Genomic DNA, 24,240 nt, shown 5'->3' on the forward strand with positions numbered 1-24,240 from the left:
AGAACCTAAGCTATGGGTGCAGGCCAACAGCACCCTTGCTGGCCAAGGAGGGAACCCCACCTCCTGCCCACAAACACCCAACACCCCGGGCCCTCAGCTCCAGCCCCATCACCCTGGGGCTGCTCCTCCTGGTGCCATGCTCACATCGCTGCAGACAGACGTCCCCATGGGCAAGAATTTGTCAGTCCCCTCCACCAAGAGCATGGGCTTCCCTGAAGGCTCAGCTGGTACAGAATCTGCCTGCAATGCAGGAGACTGGAGTTGGATCCCTGGGTGGGGAAGATCCCCTGGAGAAGGGAATGGCACCCCACTCCAGTATCCTTGCCTGGAGAATCCCATGGACAGAGGGGCCTGGCGGGCAACAGCCCATGGGGTCACAGAAGAGTTGGACAAGATTTAGCGACTAAATAGCAGCAAGAACAAAGTAAACTTGACAATTGAAACTTACCTCCACGGACTCAGAATTATCTTATTGATTTTTGTATCTAAAGCAGCTATAAGATGCTCCATCCGTCCATCCTGTTTGCTCCTTGGGGCCAGCTGCTTTAGGCTGTATTTATTTGGAGCAATTGATAGGATGTATAATGTGACCATTTATTTGCACAATCTAAATGGCTCCCAGAAACCACTAGAGCAGGAAACCGACTCCATTGATCTTGGAAATGGCCCACATGTCTGGATGGATTCTTACACTCGCATCATCTCGGCTTTAAAGACAGTGGTCTGAAAAAGACCAACCAACAAACACAAAAATAAAACCAAAAGATGACAATGTCCAAGAAAATAGGTCTTGAGGAGCATCAGTTAGGAGGGACTGTGTCATGCCTACGGTTTTTCCAGTGGTCATGTATGGATGTGAGACCAAGAAAATAGGTCTTGAGGAGCATCAGTTAGGAGGGACTGTGTCATGCCTACGGTTTTTCCAGTGGTCATGTATGGATGTGAGAGCTGGACTATAGAGAAAGCTGAGCGCCAAAGAGTTGATGCTTTTGAACTGTGGTGTTGAAGACTCTTGAGAGTCCCTTGGACTGCAAGGAGATCCAACCAGTCCATCCTAAAGGAGATTAGTCCTGGGTGTTCACTGGAAGGACTGATGTTGAAGCTGAAACTCCAATACTTTGGCCGCCTGATACGAAGGGCTAACTCATTTGAAAAGACCCTGATGCTGGGAAAGATTGACGGCAGGAGAAGGAGGGGACGACAGAGGATGAGATGGTTGGATGGCATCACCAACTCAATGGACATGAGTCTGGGTAAACTCCAGGAGTTGGTGATGGACAGGGAGGCCTGGCGTGCTGAGATTCATGAGGTCGCAAAGAGTCGGACACGACTGAGTGACTGCACCGAACTGAACTATGTCATACCTAGTTTGGCTTCTGTACCGTGTGGCTGGACGCTGTCCACAGCAGCACCCACGGGCATCAGGAGGCCCCCACTCTCCGGTCATCACCATCACAGGGGACTGAAGGTGGAGAGGCCCACAGTCCCTACCTTGGGAAGCCACTGGTCTGGGAAGGATTTGAGCAGGACTGTGAGGGGTGAGAGGAGGCGGACCCTTCTACTGATGCTGAAACGCCTTCTCCAGTCCAGGAGGAGCTAGGGGTTGGCCGGCTGCGGGCCACAGAGCCAGAGGGCCAGCAGGAGGGGGCCCCGGCCTCTGAGACCACTTCCTCCACGCAGGTCGGGTTCCAGGGAGCATCCTTGTCAGACGTGTGACCTTTTCTTTCTGTTCTGTAAAAGAAATACTTGTTCATATCTACTTGTTTTCAGCAATAGATAAAGCAAACTGCAGAATATGTCTAAAATTTCCTAAATATCAATGAATTAGTGTGCATTTCATTCTTTTTTCTTTAAGACCTAAAAACTACAAGATTAATTTATATCCTGAAAGAACAATTTATAATAAACAGTTTATTATATTCAGTTTATTTTATATTTATATTTTTAATTTATATTTATATTCATTTTATTATATCCAATTTATAATAAACACGAGTACATAAATCTAGCTGCATCCACATTATCACTTATACCTAATACATTCAGAGTTCAAGAAAGTCATGTTATCTCTTTTTAAAAAAAGAAAAGTACAGTGACACCACACATTGATCAGGAGAAGAACAATTTGTGTTATGTGATTTGAAATTATAATTTTTTAATTGTTTCTTTTTTTAAAAAAAACCTTTGTCTAAGAGCAAATCTTTTTTCCAAGTTGAAGGCCTGTTGGACCTGTTTGGCTGAATGAAGCATTTTTGTGAATAGCACACCACTCACATTTTATTTTTAATATAAATTTATTTAATTGGAGGCTAATTACTTTACAATATTGTATTGGTTTCGCCATATGAGCTCTGTGGGCAAGGTAAATTGGTGTGCTTCACGTGACCACTTACTGGTGTGACAAACACGGTCTTTGTCCAGCTCGCCAGGGCCCTGGCCGCGGCGAGAAGCAGAGGTCAGGGTGACCCAGGCTTGGAGGGCAGATGTGGAGGGACAATCGGGGAGGGGAGTGGGTCCCCAGGGAGAAGACACAACCTTCACAGGTGAGAGGAGGGGCAGCCACAGGATGGTGGGGCTGGTCCCCAAGGACAGCGTCCTCCCGTGCCCCAGCCCATTGATTTCTCCCAGATGCGAGCTGAGTGCTCATGACGTGCTCGTCATGGGCTGTGTGGCCACTGAGATGGCCATCGCCATCCAAGAGGTCCTGGAAGAGCCGCTCGTGCGGGTCCTGGAGCAGCTGAGCGGAGCAGAGCCACCGGGTCATGCGAGCCCTGGAAAGCTGGGCTCTCGGACATCAGAAGCCAGCTGCAGAGAGAAGCCTCAAAAGTGGACCCGTACTGATTCAGTAACACCCGCCCTCAAAGCTTCCCAAGGGTGATGGGTCCCCGGGGGGTTGCCTGGAGTGGACACATCAGGGAAGGGGGGCGATGGGGGCCCACACATACAGAGCCCAGCAACACCCAGGGAGTGACTCCAAGCCAGGGCCGTCTGCATCACCTGGAGAAGAGTGGTCAGGTGAAGGTGGGCAGATGGGGCCCTCAGGTACAGAATCCAGCAACACCCACACACCAGCTCCAGACCCAGGGCCATCTGGACCACACAGCTGCTTGTACTCAGGTCAGCTGCAGAGCCTCCAGGAGAGTTTATCCATCAGCTATCGATGTGAGCACGTTGAAGGAAGACGTTCAAACAAGGGGCATTGGACTGATCACTCCTCACAGCCTGTCTGGTAAAGGATCCTTCCCTGATAGCTCACTCGGTAAAGAATCTGCCTGCAATGCAAGAGACCCCAGTTCTATTCCTGGGTCAGGAAGATCTGCTGCAGAAGGGATAGGCTACCCATTCCAGTATTCTGGCCTAGAGAATTCCATGGACCATATAGTCCAGGGGGTTGCAAAGAGCTGGACACGCCTGAGCAACTTTCACTTCACTAAGCCACTACAATTTGGGGTAATGTATCACGCAGTACTGAATTATTGGAAAAGTGTTCATGACTTTGGAGACTCAATACTTTGGGCTTCCCTTGTGGCTCAGCTGGTAAAGAATCCGTGTGTGATGCGGGAGACCTGAGTTCGATCCCTGGGTTAGGAAGATCCCGTGGAGAAGGGAGAGGCTACCCACTCCAGTATTCTGGCCTGGAGAATTCTGTGGACTGTATAGTCCATGGGGTAGAAAAGAGTCCGACACGACTGAGCGACTTTCATTTTCAGGAGCTGTCGGTGGATCCCCACGTTCCAACTGCAGGGAGAGTTTTCAATAGGCTTGGCGACCAACCATCAACCAATTTTACAGATTTGCGGTTTGAGATAATAGACTGAGCTTGTGAGCTCCCCTTACACACACCCCAACTGAACATCCTAACCTGGTAGGGAGCTTGTGTGCACCAAGCCACAACGACAGCCTTGCAGAGCAGTTGGGGCCCTACTACAGACCTGGGGCTTTTGTGGTGGATGAAGCTTGATGGGGACGTCCCCGCCCAGGATGGACTGGGACAGCAAGGCTGTGGTCAAGGATGAAAACTCCTTCCAGCGAGAATCCTGCCAAGTCTCACCACTGCATGTGTGTGTGTATGTGCGTGTGTGTGCACGTGCATGGAGGCAGGTGTGGGGGTGCCTAGGATGAGAGAGGAGGGGAGAGCCTCTTGCCACAGGAAACTGAGTTATCAGTTGACAAGGCCTCAGCAAGATGCTGGCCATGGTATTGCCCACAGCCCAGACACAGAACCATCTGCATGGACACTGAGTGGTCTTCCTGGAAGAACTCAGGCTCTCAGGGTAAATCCAAGGCCAGGAGAGGAGCAGAAAAGAACACTGGATGACCATAAATGCCAAAGCAATCCCAGGTGGAAGTAATGATACTAAGTACTATCCCACTGATATCAAAGACTGCAAGTAATCTAGAGAATCCATTCAGTTCAGTTCAGTTGCTCTGTCGTGTCCGACTCTTTGCGACCTCATGAACCACAGCACTCCAGGCCTCCCTGTCCATCACCAGCTCCCGGAGTTCACTCAAACTCATGTCCATCAAGTCAGTGGTGCCATCCGGCCATCTCATCCTCTGTCATCCCCTTCTCCTCCTGCCCCCAATCCGTCCCAGCATCAGAGTCTTTTCCAATGAGTCAACTCTTCGCATGAGGTGGTCAAAGTACTGGAGTTTCAGCTTCAGCATCAGTCCTTCCAATGAACACCCAGGACTGATCTCCTTCAGAATGGACTGGTTGGATCTCCTTGCAGTCGAAGGGACTCTCAAGAGTCTTCTCCAACACCACAGTTCAAAAGCATCAATTCTTCCAAGGAGTAAGCGTCTTTTAATTTCATGGCTGCAGTCACCATCTGCAGTGATTTTGGAGCCCAGAAAAATAAAGTCTGACACTGTTTCCACTGTTTCCCCATCTATTTCCCATGAAGTGATGGGACCAAATGCCATGATCTTAGTTTTCTGAATGATGAGCTTTAAGCCAACTTTTTCACTCTCCTCTTTCACTTTCATCAAGAGGCTTTTTGGTTCCTCTTCACTTTCTGCCATAAGGGTGGTGTTATCTGCATATCTGAGGTTATTGATATTTCTCCTGGCAATCTTGATTCCAGCTTGTGCTTCTTCCAGCATAGAAGAAAAGTAAAAATAATCAACTTTTCTTATTAGACTCCCAGAAAGATATAATAGGATATTGCATTCATAGAAGTATACTGGCACTTTTAAGAAGACATGAGGAAGCAGTGGTGGAAATTGAATATGGAGTTGCTGAAATAAAATATAAAGAACACTGTTAGAGACCCCAGGAGAAGTCAAGTAACCCACCTCGATCACAGAGGAAAAATGATGAATAATGAGTTAAGAAACAGGGTCCACACACAAGTTCCAGAAAGATGCTGGAGAAAATGGATGGAGGAGAAATTAAAGGCTCAACAGAAGGAAGACAGACTCGCGCTCACCAGACTAGGACATTTCACAAGAAAGCTAGAGGTTGATCGTGTGTCGATCTTCCAAAGCCCTTGTCTTTTATCTCATTGACTTCCATAGGTTCTGTTGTCTTTCCAGGTTCTGTTCCTTCTTTACCTAGTTTTTATAGACCTTAGATTATTAATTCGAGTCTTTCCTTTTGTTCTGACATGAGCGTCTAATGCTGTACGTTTACCTCTATGCCCTGCTTTAGCTGTACTTTTGATGTTATCTTTTTATTTTCATTCAGTTAAAAAATGTCTTGTTTGGGGTTGAGGGTGAGATGTATGAATCGTTAGAGCTGAGTTGTTAATTTCAGCCTCTCTTTGCGATTGGTTTTAAATGAACGTCATTAGTGTCTGAAGACCCGCTTTTTGTTATTCCAGTCCTTCTGGGCCTATGGAGGTATGTTTAAGGCCCAGAATATGGTGTATCTTTCAGACTGTGTTACTTCCAAGCTGAAGTGTGTTTTGCTGTTGGTGATTCAGTGTTACAAGTCAGGTTGGTTGAAAACACTGTTCAAATATTTTTTACCAATTTCTACCCATTTTTAGTCCAACTCCTGAGAGAAGAAGGTGGAGATGACTTTACTATACTTGTGGATTGTGCGATTTATCCCTCTCGGTTTTGCTTCATGTATTTTGAGACTCTTGTTGAATCTATACACATTTTGGGTTGTTTCGTTCTTTCTGTGAAACAGCTCTATTGCTGGTAAATATTCCTCTCTATCCCTTGTGATGTTCCTTATTTTGAAATTCAATCCTGATACTAATACTGCCATTCAGCTTTATTTTCTTTCTTTTGATATGTATTTATCCAAACTTTAGTTCTAAACTGTATGTGTTCTTATATTTAAAGTGAAATTCTTGTGTACAAGATGCAGTTAGGTCTTGCTTTCTTTTCCAATTTAATAATATCTGCCTTTTAATCAGTGTTTAGACTATTTCCAACTAATCTAATTATTGATACAGTTTGGTTAACTCTACCATTTTCCAAATTCTTTTCCATATTTTCTATTTGATATTTGTTTTCCCCATTCCTGCTTATTTTCTATTAATATTATCATGATTTAATTTTGTATCTTCCATTGACTCAGTAGTTCTGTCACCTATGTGTCTGTGTCTGTCTGCTATCATCTGTCTACAGTGCGTCTCCTTATCTGTTATCCAGCTCTTGCTCTGTCTCTCTTCTACACTTCTCCAAGCATTTGTCTGTAAGGCATCTGTTTACCTTCTATCATCTGTCTACAATGTATCTGTTTTATCTATTTATCTTGTATCCATCTCTCAACTATCATCTACACTTCCATCTTTCTGTCTATAAGTATCTATCTGTAAGGTATCTAGCTGTCTATAATCTATCTATCTATTAATATCATCCATCTATCTCCTTCATTCCTATCTTTTGGCTTATTATTATCATTCCTTAAACTAAAACAAATTTTATAAAATTTGATTCTTTTCATGGTTGTTATCAAATTACAATATACATTCTTAACTTTAAATGGGTCCACTTTTCTTGTAAAACATTGAAATCTTGCAACATTAAAGTCTACATTTCTCCCTTACCCCTTACATTATAACAGTCTGTTAAATACAACTTCATGATACAATTTTATAGTTTCTTAGGCAATTTTATGATTTAAACAAAATCAAGAGGAAAAAAAGCAAAAAAGGCAGCATTTTTAATTTATGCACATACCCACCACTCCTGATACTCTTTATTTTTGATGTTCTGGTGTCATTCTTTATCCCAAAGAATTGTCTTCAGCATATTTTGTAGTGTAGAAGGCCTTCTGATGCTGAGTTATTTTACTTATATCTGAAAATATCTTTATTTTGCCCTCATCCTTGAATAGTTTAACTCAATGTAATATTTAGGGTTGAACAGTTATTTTTTCCAGCACTTTAAAGATGCTGGTCCGTCTGGCCTTCGTGGCTCATAATGAGAAGCAGCTATTGAATAGCTATTGATTAGACTAATTCCTCCCCTGATCCTGCATCATACTGACCAGCTTCGACACATGTCTGATGGGTTGTTACTGAACATTGCTTGGTTGGATGGTAAAGTGTGTTATATTCTTTTAAAGATTACTGTGCTTTTCTTGTTTACACTTAAGTTTTTGGAATGAGTTTGATCTTTGGAGGATTCCTTTGGAGCTTTGTGGGGGAAGTCACGGTGGTCCACAGCCTGGGGCTCAGTTGGCCCCCTGCGGACGTGACTCCCCATAGGCTCTGCCTGATGCCTCAGGCCTTACTGAGTCCCCATCCTGGCAGGTTGGCCACGTCTGTGCAAGGCTGGGGAATTTCTCAGCCCACTACTGTCTGAGGGTCTTCCCTTTGTAACCTTCATTTCTGTCTTGACAAGAGAAATCTTGTCCTTGCCGGTAATATTCTTCAGTCTCATTATATCTGGGAGAGAACTTCTCTCTATTCATCTTGCTTGGGGTTCACTAGGCCTCCTGAATTTGAGATGTGTTGTCTACTAACTCTGGAAAATTCTTAGTGTACATCTTTGAATATTACTTTCATTTATCCTTACTCTTGTGTCGTTTGCTCTGAACTCTGCCATATTTTCCGTTTTTTTCTCATTCTGTGATACTTTGAGTCATTTTCTAAAACGTCTTCCAGAGATCATGTGTAATAACTTGAGCTCTAACTCAGTCTCTAAACTTCAGTGTGACCGGCCCATTGATTCTGTTTTGACTACTGTGTCTTTCATTTCTAGAAATTCTACTGGTTCTTTGTCAATTCAGCATGGCAGTTTTGATAGTCTCTTGTTACTTCTTGGTATGAATCTCCTTTTGTTTCTTTGATCATATTACATACATTTATTTCATATTCTGTTTCTTATGATTCCAATATCTGAACTGTGTGTGGTTTCCACTTACTGTTGGTTGTGACGGTTCATCTCCTTTGCTTATTAAATTTTTATTCTGAGCCCACGTCTCACAGAATTGCATCTGTGGGACCCTCCAAAGCCATTGCTGTTGTAAAGTGTCGTTCTCTGGAAAGGACCTTGAGTGGCTGAATGAACAGGATCTTCCCCCTGGTCCTCTCTACTAGCGTCAACATTTAGAGATGGGCAGCATGTTCTAGAAGGCATGTTTCTCCCATCTGCCCTTTGGGACACCGTTCCTCAAAAGTACTGACTTGGCGGGAGCCTCCGATATGGTCTCCCCCTGCCCAGACATCGTCTCCTGCCCCACCATCCCCACCATGTCAGACCTTTTAACAGCCAAGTTCTAAACCATCAGGCATCAGCAGACACCGTCAGGAAAGCACCAGCTCTGGGCCACGTTGCCCTGCAGGAGCAGATGGCCACAGGCATCTTTGTGGGCCCTCGTGGCGCCGTCCTAGGGGACTGTCCCCAGGCACCGGACGGGAGCATGGCCCTGACATGACACCCGGCCAGCATCTCTCCGCTGCCCCTCTCAGACGCTTTCCCAGAGAGTGTAACTTCACCCCGTGTTCATAGACGGTCCTCACGAGGGGGATTTCTCTGAATATTCAGTCTGAAATAACACCGGAAAGGCAAGTCCCGCAGCTGCCCAAACTCCCTGGTTTGACCACATCTGTTTTGGGCTCAGTTTCACGGATGCTGTGAATTTTCTGTAAATGCACAAATATCTCCCTACACATCCCACTTGCATCATCTAGCCAATAACTGTTGCATTTTTAGAAGTTAAAAAGCAATTTTAAATCTTCATGGGATAGATTTAAAGTTGTCTCAATCATGTGCCTAAGATGAATTCAGAACTATGACAAATAATGCTTATATAAGTAACCAGTATAATGAATGCATTTCAAAAGGAAACAACCAGAATAAGCTAAAATCATGATGTAAATGTGAAACAGAATATTGCATGTGATTTAGAGTAAGACTAACAAAGAAAAAGCAATCACCATTCTGTAAAACTTTTGTTGATCAGAGGTCTGGCTTAAATTTGGGTTAAATTCAATATAAATCCACTTAGATGAGCCATTTTAGCGATCAGCTTTCACTTTGTATTTCTTATGATAGCTCCCTGAGGAAGCAAATTTCTTGCCATTTCACATTCAATGTAAGTCCACTGTTCGGGAAAACATGGATAAATTGGCCCATCATTCTGTAATAAAATATCTCATGATTTGTTTATCTGATCAATGAAGAGTGTATTCTCAAGCTGTTCATCGTTAATGGGCTCGCTGCCCTAAAATGGTGAATTATTGACTCTCAGAGAGTCAGGAGGGGCTGCAGACTCAGATCGGATTTCCTGCTGGAAACCGACATATTGCAGTTAAATTGCTGGAGCCAAGAATGCGTGTCCTCTGCGTCTCACACCACAGCAACACCTAAAACACAAAACCACTTCCAACGGAGAGTTATTAAACTAGCTTTTTTAAAAAATACATCTTGACACGGAATCGATCATTTGAATATGGCAAAGCTATCAACATAAGCACAGAAATACTTTGGTGGAATTTTAAAGGCCCGACTCCTGCACCCCAGGAATTTATTTTTGTCCAGACCATGTAAAATTTTAAAATGCACCTACTTGTTAAATCCTTTATTGACTCAACAAGTTTTAATTGTATGCTGACTGTAAGCCAGGAACTGGATAAGCGATTAGGGCGGAGCGGTTGAAGAGACCGGGGCCTGGCCCCAGGCGGCTCTCAGAGGTCTGGGTGGGCTGTGTGTGAGCTCGGTCCTGGGCGATTCGGATCAGAAGGTAGATCGCGCGCCGGGGGACAGAGGCACCACTCAGGTTGCCTGACTCGTCAAGACTCCCTGTGATCCATGGGCTCAGCAAGGCCTAAGCCCCCATCACCACTGGGACCGCCCTCCTGCCTGGCAGACGCCCGGATGCAGTGTCTTCAGAGCGAGTGCAGGAAGTGGCCCAGCGTCCACCCCCACCCCAGACCCCGGAGCCAGAAGCGGAGGCGACCCAGGGGCAGACCTACCCTAGATCTGTTTGATTCAGAGCAAACGTGGAGGCCTCTTACATGCTACAACCGGGCTAAAATAATTTGAGACGCAGTAAAAGATTCAAAGGTGAATGTACGCCACGTTTAAGATATTAAGCAGTTAAAATAAGGAGCACAACACAGGGATGCTTGATGGAGTAACTCCATAAGGAGCAGCGGCAAGCTTCCCCAAGAAGCGTACAGTGGAAATGGCCGGCGTCTCCATAAATGAGTGACTTGATGAGATTCATCGTGAAGATTCTGCTTCTAAAAGGGACGCATTTGTGAAAATTGCTGGAAACAACACAGGCCTGAGAGAATCTAGTTGAAGCCTTTAAAGGCATGGGTGCCCGTGGACCCCCTCCCCCTGGTGCCAGCCCCGCGAGGTGAAGGTCCAGAGGGAATGCCTGGGTCATTCATCCAGCCCGAGGGCAGCCTCTCGTCCATCACCAAAGGGTAGTGATGGCCAGAAAAAGCAGCGTCTTGGGTAAAAAATGGTCAGATTTTAAGAACATTTAAAATCTTGCAAAATACTTGTTACCTCTAGATTGCTTTTACTGCTAAGAATCCTAAACCTCTCTGTGGTCATTTCCTAATATCTAGTATCTTCATAATAAGGATCCCACAAATGCAGCATCTGGTCAGTGGTTGAATCTCAGATGGAGACAAGCAAGTTTATAGTTAGAGAGGAGGGAACAAAATAAGACAGCAGGAGTGAGTGAGAGGGCGACAGAGAGACAGACATAAACAGGGACAGACAGACAGAAACAGGGACAGACAGATGGACAGAAACAGGGACAGACAGACAGAAACAGGGACAGACAGACAGAAACAGGGACAGACAGATGGACAGAAACAGGGACAGACAGACAGACACAGGGACAGACAGACAGACAGACAGAAACAGGGACAGACAGACGGACAGAAACAGGGACAGACAGACAGACAGACATAAACAGGGACAGACAGACACAGGGACAGACAGACGGACAGAAACAGGGACAGACAGACAGAAACAGGGACAGACAGACAGACACAGGGACACAAAGATACACAGACAGAAACAAGGATAGACAGACAAGCAGAAACAGAGACAGACAGAAACAGGGGCAGAGGGAGACACGGGTGGTCAGGGGCAGTGTGCTGGTTTCACCCCAAGCCTGTTTAGGAGAGGATGTGGGACGCAGACTCAGGAGGCAGACGCCTGTCTCTGCAGCCACCCACCTCCAGGCCCCCACATGCTCAGGTCCCCTGGGAGCTGAGAGTGGATTTACCATCTCAAGAAGGGAAGAGAAGGCAAGAACCCCACCTCAGGCCAGCTCAGACAGCCCCCTCTGCAGAGAAGCGTCCCTGAGGTTATCAGGACTGCACCTCTGGGTGCAGTTCAGAAGCAGCTACCACCTCTGGGAGGGGAGGGCAGCGGGAATGCCGTCAGACGGTCACCAACTACCTGGAACAGGAAAGCCCGATGCTTCTCACTGATATGATCTCCCGCCAGATAAGCAGCTCCTTTGTGACTGATTCCTGCAGCTTCAGCCATCCCCCCACCCATCACAAGACGAGCGATCACATTCCACGGTGGCTTGATATAACAGCCACGTCGTCTCGAACTCAGGTAACAGAACAGTGCGTGCGGTCACCTTTGGCGGCAAAGCCCAGCGACAGACGCTGCTCTCGTGGGCTCCTGAGCACGCCTCGTCAGTCGGCCGGCGGATCCCCGTGATACGGAGCCCGCTTTATAGTCACAGCCGGCACTCAGTCCCTGGGGGCCCTGTCGCCAGGGGATAAGGTTGTGGAAGCTCTTTTGGTGTCATCCCACTGGAGATGTTATCCGATGCTTGACCCTAAAGCAAGAGAAACAAAGTGATAACAAAATTCAGGTTGGGGCAGGTGCAGGCAGGGGAAGACGTGATAATCCATCAACTCACCTGTGGAGAAAGTACCCGGGAAAAACAGTATTGATTTTTTTTACAAGCCAGTGCACAGATTTGTCAGACAGGACGATGGCGATGTCAGCCCAGGTGCACAGGCTCGGGCAATGGCAGAGCAGCGGCGGGGGCGGGGGCACCTGCTCGGGCTCCCTCGGGCCTCAGGATGGTCACCAGCTTTAATAAAGGAAGAAGTGTGCTCAATTCCCACCAGGGCAGGTTAGGGCGTTAGAACAGAGGGCATCGGGTTGGAAATGCACTGAGCACCTCCCCAGGGAGACAGGGGCTCCTGTCTCAGGACTCATGAGGCTGGCGGCCTCTTTGACATCACGTGATTCCCCGCATCCCTGACTTCACCAAGGCTGCCCAGCACACACATGCAGAAAATTGCCTGCTAAGCTACTTCTAAGGAAGAATTTTGAAGGACAGATAGAATCTTGAGGGCACACCGGGCACACGCCATGGCCTCAGCGCCAACCGCATCCCTGACGTTCCTGAAAGCCCGGGAGATGCTTCTGCCGAGGGGTCACAGGAAGGTCGCCAAATCCATGCAAGGGGTCGTTCAGCTGGAAGGCTGCATAACTAATGGACAACTTCAGATCCCAAAGAGAGTCTGCTGGACTGTGTTCTCTTCCTGAGGGTCCACTGAGGGGGGGATGCGACCCAGTTCAGCCTCCCAAGCCTCAGGTGCTCAGAGCGCAACCCAGAAAACACCCACCGAAGCAACATGAATACGTGGGACATCGCAGGACAGGAGTCTATCCACGCCGTTCACGGCACTGGGGGAATCTAAACCCAGCATGCCCTCGAGAGTCTACCCATCCTTCAAGATTCTTTCTTAGAAGGAGCTTAGCCAATGATTTTCCGCGTCGGTGTGCTGGGCAGCCTTGGCAAAGTCAGGGATGCTGGGAATCACGTGATGTCCAAGAGGCCACCAGCCTCAGAACACGAACGTCATCCTGATGAAGGACCACAGGTAGAGATCCGCAGACGAGGTTCGAGGGCTGCGTGGAGGCCGGGAGAAGGCTCTCCTTTTCTTCTGGGTTTGTTCTTTTGCTCACGCTCAACCTGTCTTCCTGAGCTGTGTGTCTCCTTTAGAAGCCAAGTCACAGAAAGTTCCCACATGTCATTTCTCGTGGGTAGAGCTACAGTCCCGGTGACAGTGGGTCCTCAATAAAAACGTGAGTGGACAGTGCTTCTACTGTTACATATATACACATATATACATGCACACATATATACACATATATACATGCACACATATATACACATATATACACTAACATCAAAGTGTCTGGAAATCTACTCACACTGAGTCATTTTTCATTACCACAGCTGGGTGTCACATTTTCACATGCCCGAATTTGTCCTTTTATAGGAATACCTTAAACACTCACGGTATGGACGGAGACCTCATCCTCCCAAACTCATTTGTTGAACTCCCAGCCCGGATGTCATGGGAGGCGGGCCTTCGGAGACGATGACGTCTTGAGGGTGGAGCCTCAGGGATGGACTTAAAAACAGAGCTCGCTTCTGCTCTCAGCCGTCCACCCTCGGAGGACGCCGGGAGAAGCTGGCGGTCTGCGACCCGGAAGGAGACCCACACTAGAGACCGAATTATCCGGTGCCTGCATCGCGGCCTCCCAGGGTCTAGGACTCTGAGAAATAAGCGTCTGCGGTTGAAGCCGCAGTCTGCACCATTTCTGCTGGCAGAAGCCTGAACTGGGACAGCTGCTGCATCCGTGATCATTATCTATGGTGACAGCAAAGAGAAGGGAACCCTCAGATGCTGTACCCTGGGGCCCGGGGAGCTTCACTGCCTGTTTGACGGTCGGGACCCCTGAATGGCAGCCCCATTTCAAGGCCCTCCAGAGCCTCCCACCAGCTGGGGGGTCATGTTCAGGGTGCCGGGGCTGCAGGACCCCAAAGCCGCAGACCTTGGCATCACTCAGCAGTGGACGAATAAGTGACGGTGGGTGGCCTGTCCTCTTTGAAAACCCATTTGCTGGGACACAGAAGGCAGAGGTTTGTGACACCACTCACTGGACAGTCCTGCCCCGAGCTTCAGCCTCCTCAGAAACCGGATCCCAGCCAGCGGGCAGGCTGGGACTGTGGCCGCACTGGAGAGCTGGCCGGGAAGGCCACCGCTACCCGGCTGGGGTCCAGGCCTGAGACGAAGCCCCGCCGGGGCCCACGTTCCGTCTTCGCCGTCACTGGACGGCAGTGTTTCTGCGGACCGGCCCCGGGCTCCACCCTGGCCGGGAGGGTCCCCTTCTCGTGGGTTCTGTTGGCAGCAGACACCTCAGAGCCCTGCAGAAATACCTTGGACTAACGACAGGAACAGAGCTCAGTTTTACTGCACAAAATATACTTTATAACCCAGTGTGCAGTGAGGAACGAGCTCCATGAAGATAGAACGGTGCACTAGCCGCTAGGCGAGCCGCAGAAGGGAGCGCTGCTAACCGCGGAGGGAAGCAGCTGTGCGGAAAGGAGTCCCGCGGGCCCACAGCCACCGCGCCTGCAAGCCCGAGCCTGTCCCCCAGAGGACACGCGGCGTCCCCGGCGGGGCGGGCCTTCTTTCAGCCTCGGGGTCCAGGGACTCGCTCGGTCACTAGAGGGTGGTTTTCCACCATCTAAAAAGGCACAGCCATGGGAGGAAGACGAGTGTCATATGATCTCACTTCTTTGTGGAATCCAAAAACAGAAAGCGACACGAACGCATTCACAAAATAAAACAGACTCACAGACACAAACAGACGGGTGGTTACCAAAGGGGAAGTTGGGGAGGGATAAATGAGGGGCTGGGATTAACAGAGACGCACTGTTGAAAGGAGCGCGTAGCCGGGAAGCATGTACATTGCCACAGTAAAAGACACAGCCAGTGGAAATTTACTGCATGACGCAGGGAGCTCAAATCCGTGCTCTGTGACAACCGAGGGGCCGGATGGGTGGAGGGTGGGAGGGAGATTCCAGAGGGAGGGGACGTGTGTATACCTGTGGCTGATCCGTGCTGATGCAGGGCAGAAACCGGCACAATATTGTAAAGCTATTATCCTTTGGTTAAAAATAAATAATTTTTTTAAAAAAGGAAAGGCGCCAAGTCGCAGCAAGTGTGACTGTCCCACGTCCAGGAGTCTGTCTCACAGGAGGGTGGGATGAATCCCTCACTCAGCCAAGCCATAGAAGAAATTCTAAGGACAAATCCCACCAATTCATCACTTACGATGCAATTTCTTTGACATTCTGGTCAAACACACTGTACGTGCATTGGTATATTACATCTCTGTTAGCTTCCTAGTATGGCTTTTGAGTCAGATTTGAGGTTAATTGTTTCTCTGAAGTTTACGATGCACCCCATTAAGAAAGTCACCACCAAATCTATCAAAATCACTGCCCATCACCTCCAAGTCTTACTCTGTAACTCTCCTTTGGTCCTGTTGTCTCTATGCTCAGGCTGTCTGCTTTGTCTCTAGAGAGCTATTTGAGTTTTCTCTAATTCTTTAAAACAGGACAATACTTGATGTATTAATCTTCGCCTGGACTTCCTCACTTCCCTGAGTATTGCTGAGACTGTCCATAGAGTTGTGTGTCTCAATATTTTGGGTTTTTTCCCCTTTCTATTGTTTAGTAGTATTTCACTGAACAGATGTACCAGTTTTATCCAGTCACATGTTGATGGATATTTGGGTTGTTCCCAGTTATTAACTACCACAGATAGAGCTGCTATGAACGCTTGTATTCACATCTTCATAACAACACATGTCCTTTTTCCTGGGTAAGTGCCCACGAGCAGAATGGCAGGGTCAGGTGATCGCCTTGCGTCTGTCTGACGTCATAAAAGCACTGTTTGCACAACAAAGCGAGTGCACTTGACACTGCTGGAGCGCACGCTTGGAGAGGTAAACCCTGCATGTTGTTTTAGTGTTTCTGCGTGCGTGCGCTCAGTCGTGTCTGACTCTGTGGCCCCATGGACTGTAGCCCTCCAAGCTCTTCTGTCCATGGGATTTTCCAGGCAAGAATGTTGGAGTGGGTTGCCATTTCCGTTTCCAGGGGATCTTCCCAACCCGGACAAAACCCAGATAAAACCCAGGTCTCCTGCATTGCAGGCAGATTCTTTACCACTATACCATAGGTGTTCTTAACCACAATTTTAAAATAATGTGACTATTCAATTTAAAAAAATGAATATGATAATAATGTCACCTTTCTTAGATTAATCATTATACTATAACCTGGCATCTATGATTGATAGATATAAAAATTTTAGGGGATCCATAAATGCTCTTACATAAATAAACTCAACTATTTATTTTTTTATCACAGCATGGCCAGGCATTTAAATCAATAGAAAAAACAGTTTTCACTTGATTATTTTATTAATTAATAAATTGTTATATGTGGTATAAAATGAAAAAGAAATTAACCTTATTAGACATTCAAAGAAATTTCACCTGATTGATAGAAAACAAAACCTAATAAAAATTTAATAAAAATTTAACAAGAAGACAGAATATAAAATTGTTGCCAATAATTCTGAAGTGTCACATTAAGACTTTCGCTGTCATGAACTGAGATGGGCTTGGTCACTCCAGGTCCTGTTGTGTGCTCGAGATGCATTTGAAACACTTTAAGACCTGCTAAAATGTATTTCTCTTTCTCCAGTCTTCTCTGATGCAATTCTATTACCCTTTTATTTCAAGGACAAAATGTGACTGCTCTTGTTTAAAAATTGCTCTGGACAGGACTGTCTACAGGCACCATTGCCTGCTGGCCGCCAGTGTGGTACGGTTTGTGCCAAAAACCGAGACACGAGCTGTCCGTGGAGTAGGTCAGTGGGGAGATGAGACGTTATATGTACACGCGTGTGAGGCGTGTGCAGCCGACTGAAGCAGGAAGGACTGCCTTAGGCGGCCACAGAGGGTGACTGTGCCACACTTTCAGGCTGACATAGCACTAGAGTGGTGGTACCAGTATAGTGCGGAAATGTTATTTTCTGTTGCTCAAAAATGCACTAAGGGATGTTAACCAAAGACAAATAATACAAAACTCAAGAAGTTACAGAAGTGTTTTCTGAGGGGTGGTCACACGCTGTATTCTAGCTGTTCTACTCTTCCCGAATGACACTTGGCAGAGGGACGCTCTCGACTCTTAGTCATCTAACGTGCTTTAATGGCATCTCAGTGGTTTTAATTTGTGTTTCCTTAATATTGAACCAGTCACTCCTAAAAGAAATCAATCCTGAATATTCACTGGAAGGAATGATGCTGAAGCTTAAGCTCCAATTCTTTGGCCACCTGATGCAAAGAGCTGACTCACTGGAAGAGAACCTGATGCTGGGAAAGATTGAAGGCAGGAGGAGAAGGGGATGACAGAGGATGAGATGGTTGGATGGCATCACCAACTCAATGGACATGAGTTTGAGCACGCTCTGGGAGATGGTGGAGGACAGGGGAGACTGGCAGGCTGCAGTTGATGGGGTCACAAAGAGTGAACACGATTTAGCGACTAAACAACAATAAACAAAATCCAACGATATTGATCATCTGATTGTGTGCTTATTTGCTGTTCGTACATCCTCTATGTTGAAGCTCTATTCAAATCTTTCATACTTTTTAAATGGGGTGTTTGTCATTTTACTAAGTTTTGAGAGTTATTTACATATTCTGGATACAATGCAATATAAGATGAACAAATATTGTTCTCAGTCAATGGTTCTGTCTTTTTTCATTAGGCTATCAGTTTCTTTCAAAGAACAGATGTTTTCATTTCTATGAAGTCAAATTCATCAAATTTTTACTTTATAAAATGCTTTGAATGTCATAGCTGGGGAACCTTTGCCTAACTCAAGGTCACCAAGGCTTCTACAATTCCTTCTAAATTTTGTAGTGGTTACATTTAAGTCCGTCATCCATTTCTGTATGATGTATGGATCAAAGTTCATTTTTTTGCATGTTGATGTTCAGTTGCTTCAGCACCACTTCTTAAGAAGTCTGTCCTTCCTTTGCTGAATCGCCCGTGTGCTTGCTGAAACCCAGCTCTTCACAAGTGCCGTCATCATTTTCTGAGCTCTATTCTGTTCCATTTATCTTGTGGCCTAACTTGGTGCCAATCAGTCTCTTGATTATTGTAGCTTTACGTCTTGAAGTTCGTCCTTTACTTTCAAAGTTGTTTTGACATTTCAAAGCACTTTGAAAATGCAAACTAATTTTAGAATAAGTTTATCAGTTTGCACAAAATAGCCTGCTAGCAGTAATATCGGATCCTTGGACCCCTGAATCTGATATATCTCTCTATTTGTTTCGGTGTTTCTTAATTTATCTGAGCAAAGTTTTATAGTTTTTAGTAGGTGTTACACATTCTGGTCATACGCACTTGTCATTTTTTGAAATCGTAGTTTCCAATAGTTTATTGCAAGGATATAGACTAATGGTTGATGTTTGTACATTGAAGTTGTATCCTGCCATCTGTTAAGCTACTTTCCTAGGCTTTCTTACACAGGTGATTAAATCATTTGAGAATAAAGATAATTTTACTCATCACTTCTAATCTGAATGCCTTTGTCTACTGTATTTGTGTGTGTGTGTGTGTGTGTGTGTGTGTGTGTGTGTTTTTAATATCCTGCAGTGGTTAAATTGCCCAATACAATGTTGAAAAGAAATAGCAATAGAGATATCTTTTTCTTCTTACTGACCAGAGGGGAAAAGCATTTAGTATGACATCATTTAATATGTTAACTATAGTTTTTTGTTTGGCCAGTTTTTCATTAATTTATTTTCACACTTACCCTTTATCAGTTTGAACTAGTTTTCCTCTTTTCTTAATTTGCTGGTTTTTCAACAGGAATTTCAGTTGGTTTTTGTAAAAAAAAAAGTTTGGCATATATTGACATGATCATGGTTCTTGTTTTATAGTGTGTCAATATAATGAATTACATCTATCAATGTTTTAATGTTTGGCCAAACATAAATTCCTGAAATAAGCACCATTTTTTGAAATGTATTGTCCTTTTTACATTTTGCTGGATTCGATTTGCTAAAACTGTGTTTAGAATGTTTGCATCCACATTCATGAGGTTTATGGGTCTGTAATTTTATTTACTTGTAATATTTTTGTCAGATTTTGGTGTCAGAGTAATGTTGGTCTCACAGAACATGTTCAAAAATAGTCTTTCCTCTTCATTTTTGTCTAAGAGTTTCTGTAGAATTTGGTACTATTTCTTCCTTACATTCTTGGCAGAAGTCTGGATCAGAAGTTTACTTTTTTAGGGCTATTCAGGTGGTCTATTCTTAAAAGAGATTTGGTAGTTAGTGATTCTCAAGGATTGTTTCCATTTTGCCTAAGTTGTAAACTTCATTGGAAGAACATGTTTTATATCCTTCCCTTCCTGTTCTGTTAATCTGTTCAGCTGCTAAATCACATCATACTCTTTGTGACCTCCTGGACTGCAGCACACATGGCTTCCCCGTCCTTTACCATCTCCTGAAGTCTGTCCAGCCTCTTGCCCACTGAGTCAGTGATGCCATCCAATCATCTCACGCTGAGTCAGTGACGCTATCCAATCACCTCACTCTGAGTCAGTGGTGCCATCCAATCATCTCACTCTGAGTCAGTGATGCTATCCAATCATCTCACGCTGAGTCAGTGATGCCATCCAGTCATCTCACGCTGAGTCAGTGACGCCATCCAATCATCTCACGCTGAGTCAGTGACGCTACCCAATCATCTCACGCTGAGTCAGTGGTGCCATCCAATCATCTCACATTGAGTCAGTGATGCTATCCAATCATCTCACGCTGAGTCAGTGACGCCATCCAATCATCCCATCCTGCATAGGCCCTGTGGCAATGTACCCTTTCTCATGCGTGGTATTAGACATGTGTGTCTTTTCTCTTTTTTCCCTAGTTCATTGGGCAAAATTTTATTGATCTTTTCAAGGAACCACTGGTGGCTTCATTTAAATTTCCTGATTGGTTTTGATAGACATATTTTTCCAAGAGATTTAAATAGTAAGAAAAGATCTGACATCTTGATCTCTTCGTGACCATTTCCAGGGTTCCTCCACCCTTGTGTAAACGCATCCTCCCATCTGGCTTCATCGTCCACTCTCTAAAATTCTTAGTTTAACTCTGCTTCTTGCATTTCAAGTCTGCTGGCACTGAGTTTTTCAACTTTTGTATGTCTAAAGCCTTATTTCACTTTTATTTTGAAAGTTTTGCTTAGTATAGAATTTCAGGTTGATCTCTTTTTCTTTCAAAACTTCAAAGATATTGCTTCACTGTCTTTTGACTTGCATTGTTTCTGTCATTATTAAAGGGATTTGTGACCTGCCGCAGCATCACATACATGCATTTTAAAATATTTAATATTTCTCACTGCCTATTGATGCTCTGTTTTTCTAGTAAAAATCCTTTCTACTGCTGTTTTCAAGTTCACTAAGCTCTTCTTCTAACTTTTCTTCTAGTGGGACTCAGTTCTTATTCCCATCTTGTGCATTTTTCAACTCAGATATTACAGTTTTTTAATATATCTAGATTTTCTACTTATGGCTTTCATTATGTAACTTACATCCAACCTCCTGAGGTAAGTTGTGTGTTTTCCCTTAGTTTCTGGAACATCTGGGATATGCTCATAATTCCTGTTATTCCTACCACCTCCGTCATTCCTCAGCCTGTTCCTATTGATCAGTCTCTGTCTCTGTTGTGGGTCATTGCTCTGTTCTTTTGCACATCCAGTAACTTTTTCGTTAAATTATGGACATTGTGACTCTTGCACTGTTAGAAGCCAGGGCTCTTGTATTTTTGATATTCTCCTTTTACAGGTTTTGGACTTGGTGTTTCTTTTTTATCACCCAGAAATGCAGTTAATTGGCATCAACTGGGTCTTTTGAGACTTGTTTCAGTGAATTCTTAGGGTCCATCCAGAAGAGCTTCACCCTCTCTGACTGCTGGGTGACACTGTCCAAGGACTCCTCTCGATACCCAGCCCACTGCGAGGACATCCCGCTTTGCTCCTGGGAACACAAGCTCTCTCTGGCCCTGGGTGAATTCCAGGTACTTGTCCAGTCTCAGGAAGCTGCAGACAGGACCCTGTGGGGGGCTCAGGAGAAACTCTGGTGTCTGCTCCTTCCTCTGGGCACCTCTCCACTGCTCTGCCAATGACTGACGGCCCTCAACGTCCCCGGACGCCAGCCCAACCCACTGTGTTACAGCATCTTACAGTTACTGCTCCAAGAAAATGCTAATGATGTAAGTCCTGACAACTTACTTTCACCTCAGTGGGCTTTTCACAATGGACATTTGTTTCAATTGAATTAACTGGGTTGCAGTGAGAAATGCAAATAAATTAGCAGCTTCATTGTATAATTTTTATATCAATTATAAGATAAAAATTGATGAGCCATAATCTCCAGGCCTTAAAAACTGCCGGACACTAAAGAGTTTCTGGGCTTCCTTGGTGGTGCTCGTGGTAAAGAACGTGCCTGAATGCAAGAGCCATGATGAGAAGTAGGTTTGACCCCTGGGTCAAGAAGATCCCCTGCAGGAGAACCTGGCAACCCACTCCAATATTCTTGCCTGGAGAACCCCACGGAGTGAGGAGCCTGGTGGCTGTGGTTCATGGGATCTCAGAGTCAGACACGCCTGAAGCAACTTAGCACACACAGAGTTTTTACACTGTTCCTCAGCTTGGTAGCAGGTTGACAGGTATGACAAACAGATATTTTTAATATTCTTGGTTTTAGCCAAGGCAATTTTCAGGGAGAGAAACACACACACACCAGAAATCACCAAGGCTTTAAGGCAATGGTGCTGCCGATACTCTAGAATAAAGACTTCCTCGTTCTTTTGTTTGGGAGGCTGGTCTGCTATCAAAGCTAGTCCACGTCTGAGAGGTCTCGGCCTTTCTGATGGCAGTAGCAGCTTCAGAATCCTTTGGGCTTTCAGTGGTTAAAGATAAAAAGGCTGATCTAGGCATTCCCAGCCACTGAAGTGGTCCAGTTATTGTATTTCGTAGCCAAATTCAAACAAAATTCAGCCAAAGTGGACATAATTCAGTTACAATTTAGATTGATTTTTGCAAGGTTATTAAGAGTTTTAATGCACCGACTCTATTTAGTGGCCACAGAAACATCACTGAAGCCTCAGTCTGTGGGCCTCACTGAGACGCACTAACTTGCTTCTGATGGTTCTGATGGACTGTGACAAACAGCAGGGCCCAGGGGCTCAGATGGAATCACGCTCACCTCCCGTGCTCAGGGTTCCACTGGACGGCTCTTCTGCTCTTGCTCAGGCCTATGGGGTCTTCCAGCTGAAGGGTCAGGGGACAGCAGGCACCAATGGCCCTCTCCGCATGGCCTTCCACCCCCTGGAGGAGGGCAGGTTTGTGCATGTGCAGGCTCAGGGCTGGACTTGGGGGAGAGGGGCAAGCCCAGGGCAGGGGGCTTGCCAGCCCCTCCTCTCTTGGTGTCTGCTGGTTCCCCCCCTGCCCAACGCATGGGGGTGCCGAACCCAGAGTCCTGGTGAGGAGGGCTCACAGGGCCTGATGCCACATTGAAGGGCACCCTTTCCTGGCTCCCGAGCTCAGATCGTCCATCATGGGCAGGGAACAGTCAGGAGGGGCCTCTGGGACTCCCCAGAGATCTGCTAGTGTCTGCTCCCAGGAGATGTGGGCATCCAGTCTCCAGTAGGACAGGATGATGGCCATGACACACACCATGGGCTGTGTCCTTTGCTGGCAGCCAGGCCCTCGTCCCCGGATGAGAGGAGGGAGCAGAGCAGGAAGCGGCCACAGTCTCTGGATTTGCCCTGTGGCCTCTGTTCTCTGGAAGCCCCAGGATATGGTTGTTTTGAGAAAACCAGCTTCCTCCTAGGCTAGGGACAAGAGGAGCGAAAGGAGGCAAGTTCTTTCCATGCAGTGATGCGAGGTGGAGCTGCGTGGCCAGACCCCGCGCAGGTGAGCAGCTGCTCTGGCCCACAGAGCAGCGGCTGTGATGGCTCCTGGGGATTCCAGTGAGGACACGCCGTAACCAGGCACGTGCCCACTATCTGGAGAAGTCTGATCCATCATTTACCATCAAAGAGTGGGCCGGTGGCTCAGCAGGTAAGGGATGATACCACTCCAGTGGCAGAAAGCTCTCGATAGGGTGAAAAAAGAGTGAAAAGGCTGGCTTAAAACTCAACACGAACAAACCAGGATCACAGCGTCTGGTCCCATCGTTTCATGGCACAAGATTGGGGGAAAGTGGAAGCAGTGACAGATTTTCTTTTCTTGGGCCTCAATTTCACTGTGGATGGTGACTGAAGCCATGGAATTAGAAGACATTTGCTTCTTGGAAGGAAAGTTATGACAAAACTAGACAACACATTAAAAAGCAGAGACATCACTTTGCCATCAAAGGTCCGTATAGTCAAAGCTGTAGTTTTTCCAGTAGTCATGAATGGATGTGAGAGTTTGACCATGAAAAAGGCTAAGCACCAAAGAATTGATGCTTTTGAACAGTGGTGTTGGAGAAGACTCTTGAGAGCCCCTTGGACAGCAAGGTTTGATATCCAGTCAACCCTAAAGGAAATCAGTCCTGAATGTTCATTGGAAGGACTGAAGCTGAAGCTGCAGCTCCAATACTTTGGCCCCCTGATGCGAGGAGCCGAGTCACCGGAAGGGTATGTGATGCTGGGAAATATTGAAAGCAAAAAGAGAAGTGGGCAGCAGAGGATGAGAGGGTTGGATGGCATCACCGACTCGATGGATGTGAATTTGAGCAAACTCCGGGAGATAGTGGACGACAGAGGAGCCTGGTGTGCTGCGGTCCATGGGGTCGCAAAGAGTTGAACATGACTGAGCAACTGAACATCAGTGATCCAGGTCAAAAACTTGGGTCTAGGATCCTGCTAAATAAGAGCATCTGATTCTAAGCTCTAGGCGCTTATTTG

This window comes from Bos indicus, chromosome 20 (assembly GCF_029378745.1).
Source record: "Bos indicus isolate NIAB-ARS_2022 breed Sahiwal x Tharparkar chromosome 20, NIAB-ARS_B.indTharparkar_mat_pri_1.0, whole genome shotgun sequence".
Classification (NCBI taxonomy): Eukaryota; Metazoa; Chordata; class Mammalia; order Artiodactyla; family Bovidae; genus Bos; species Bos indicus.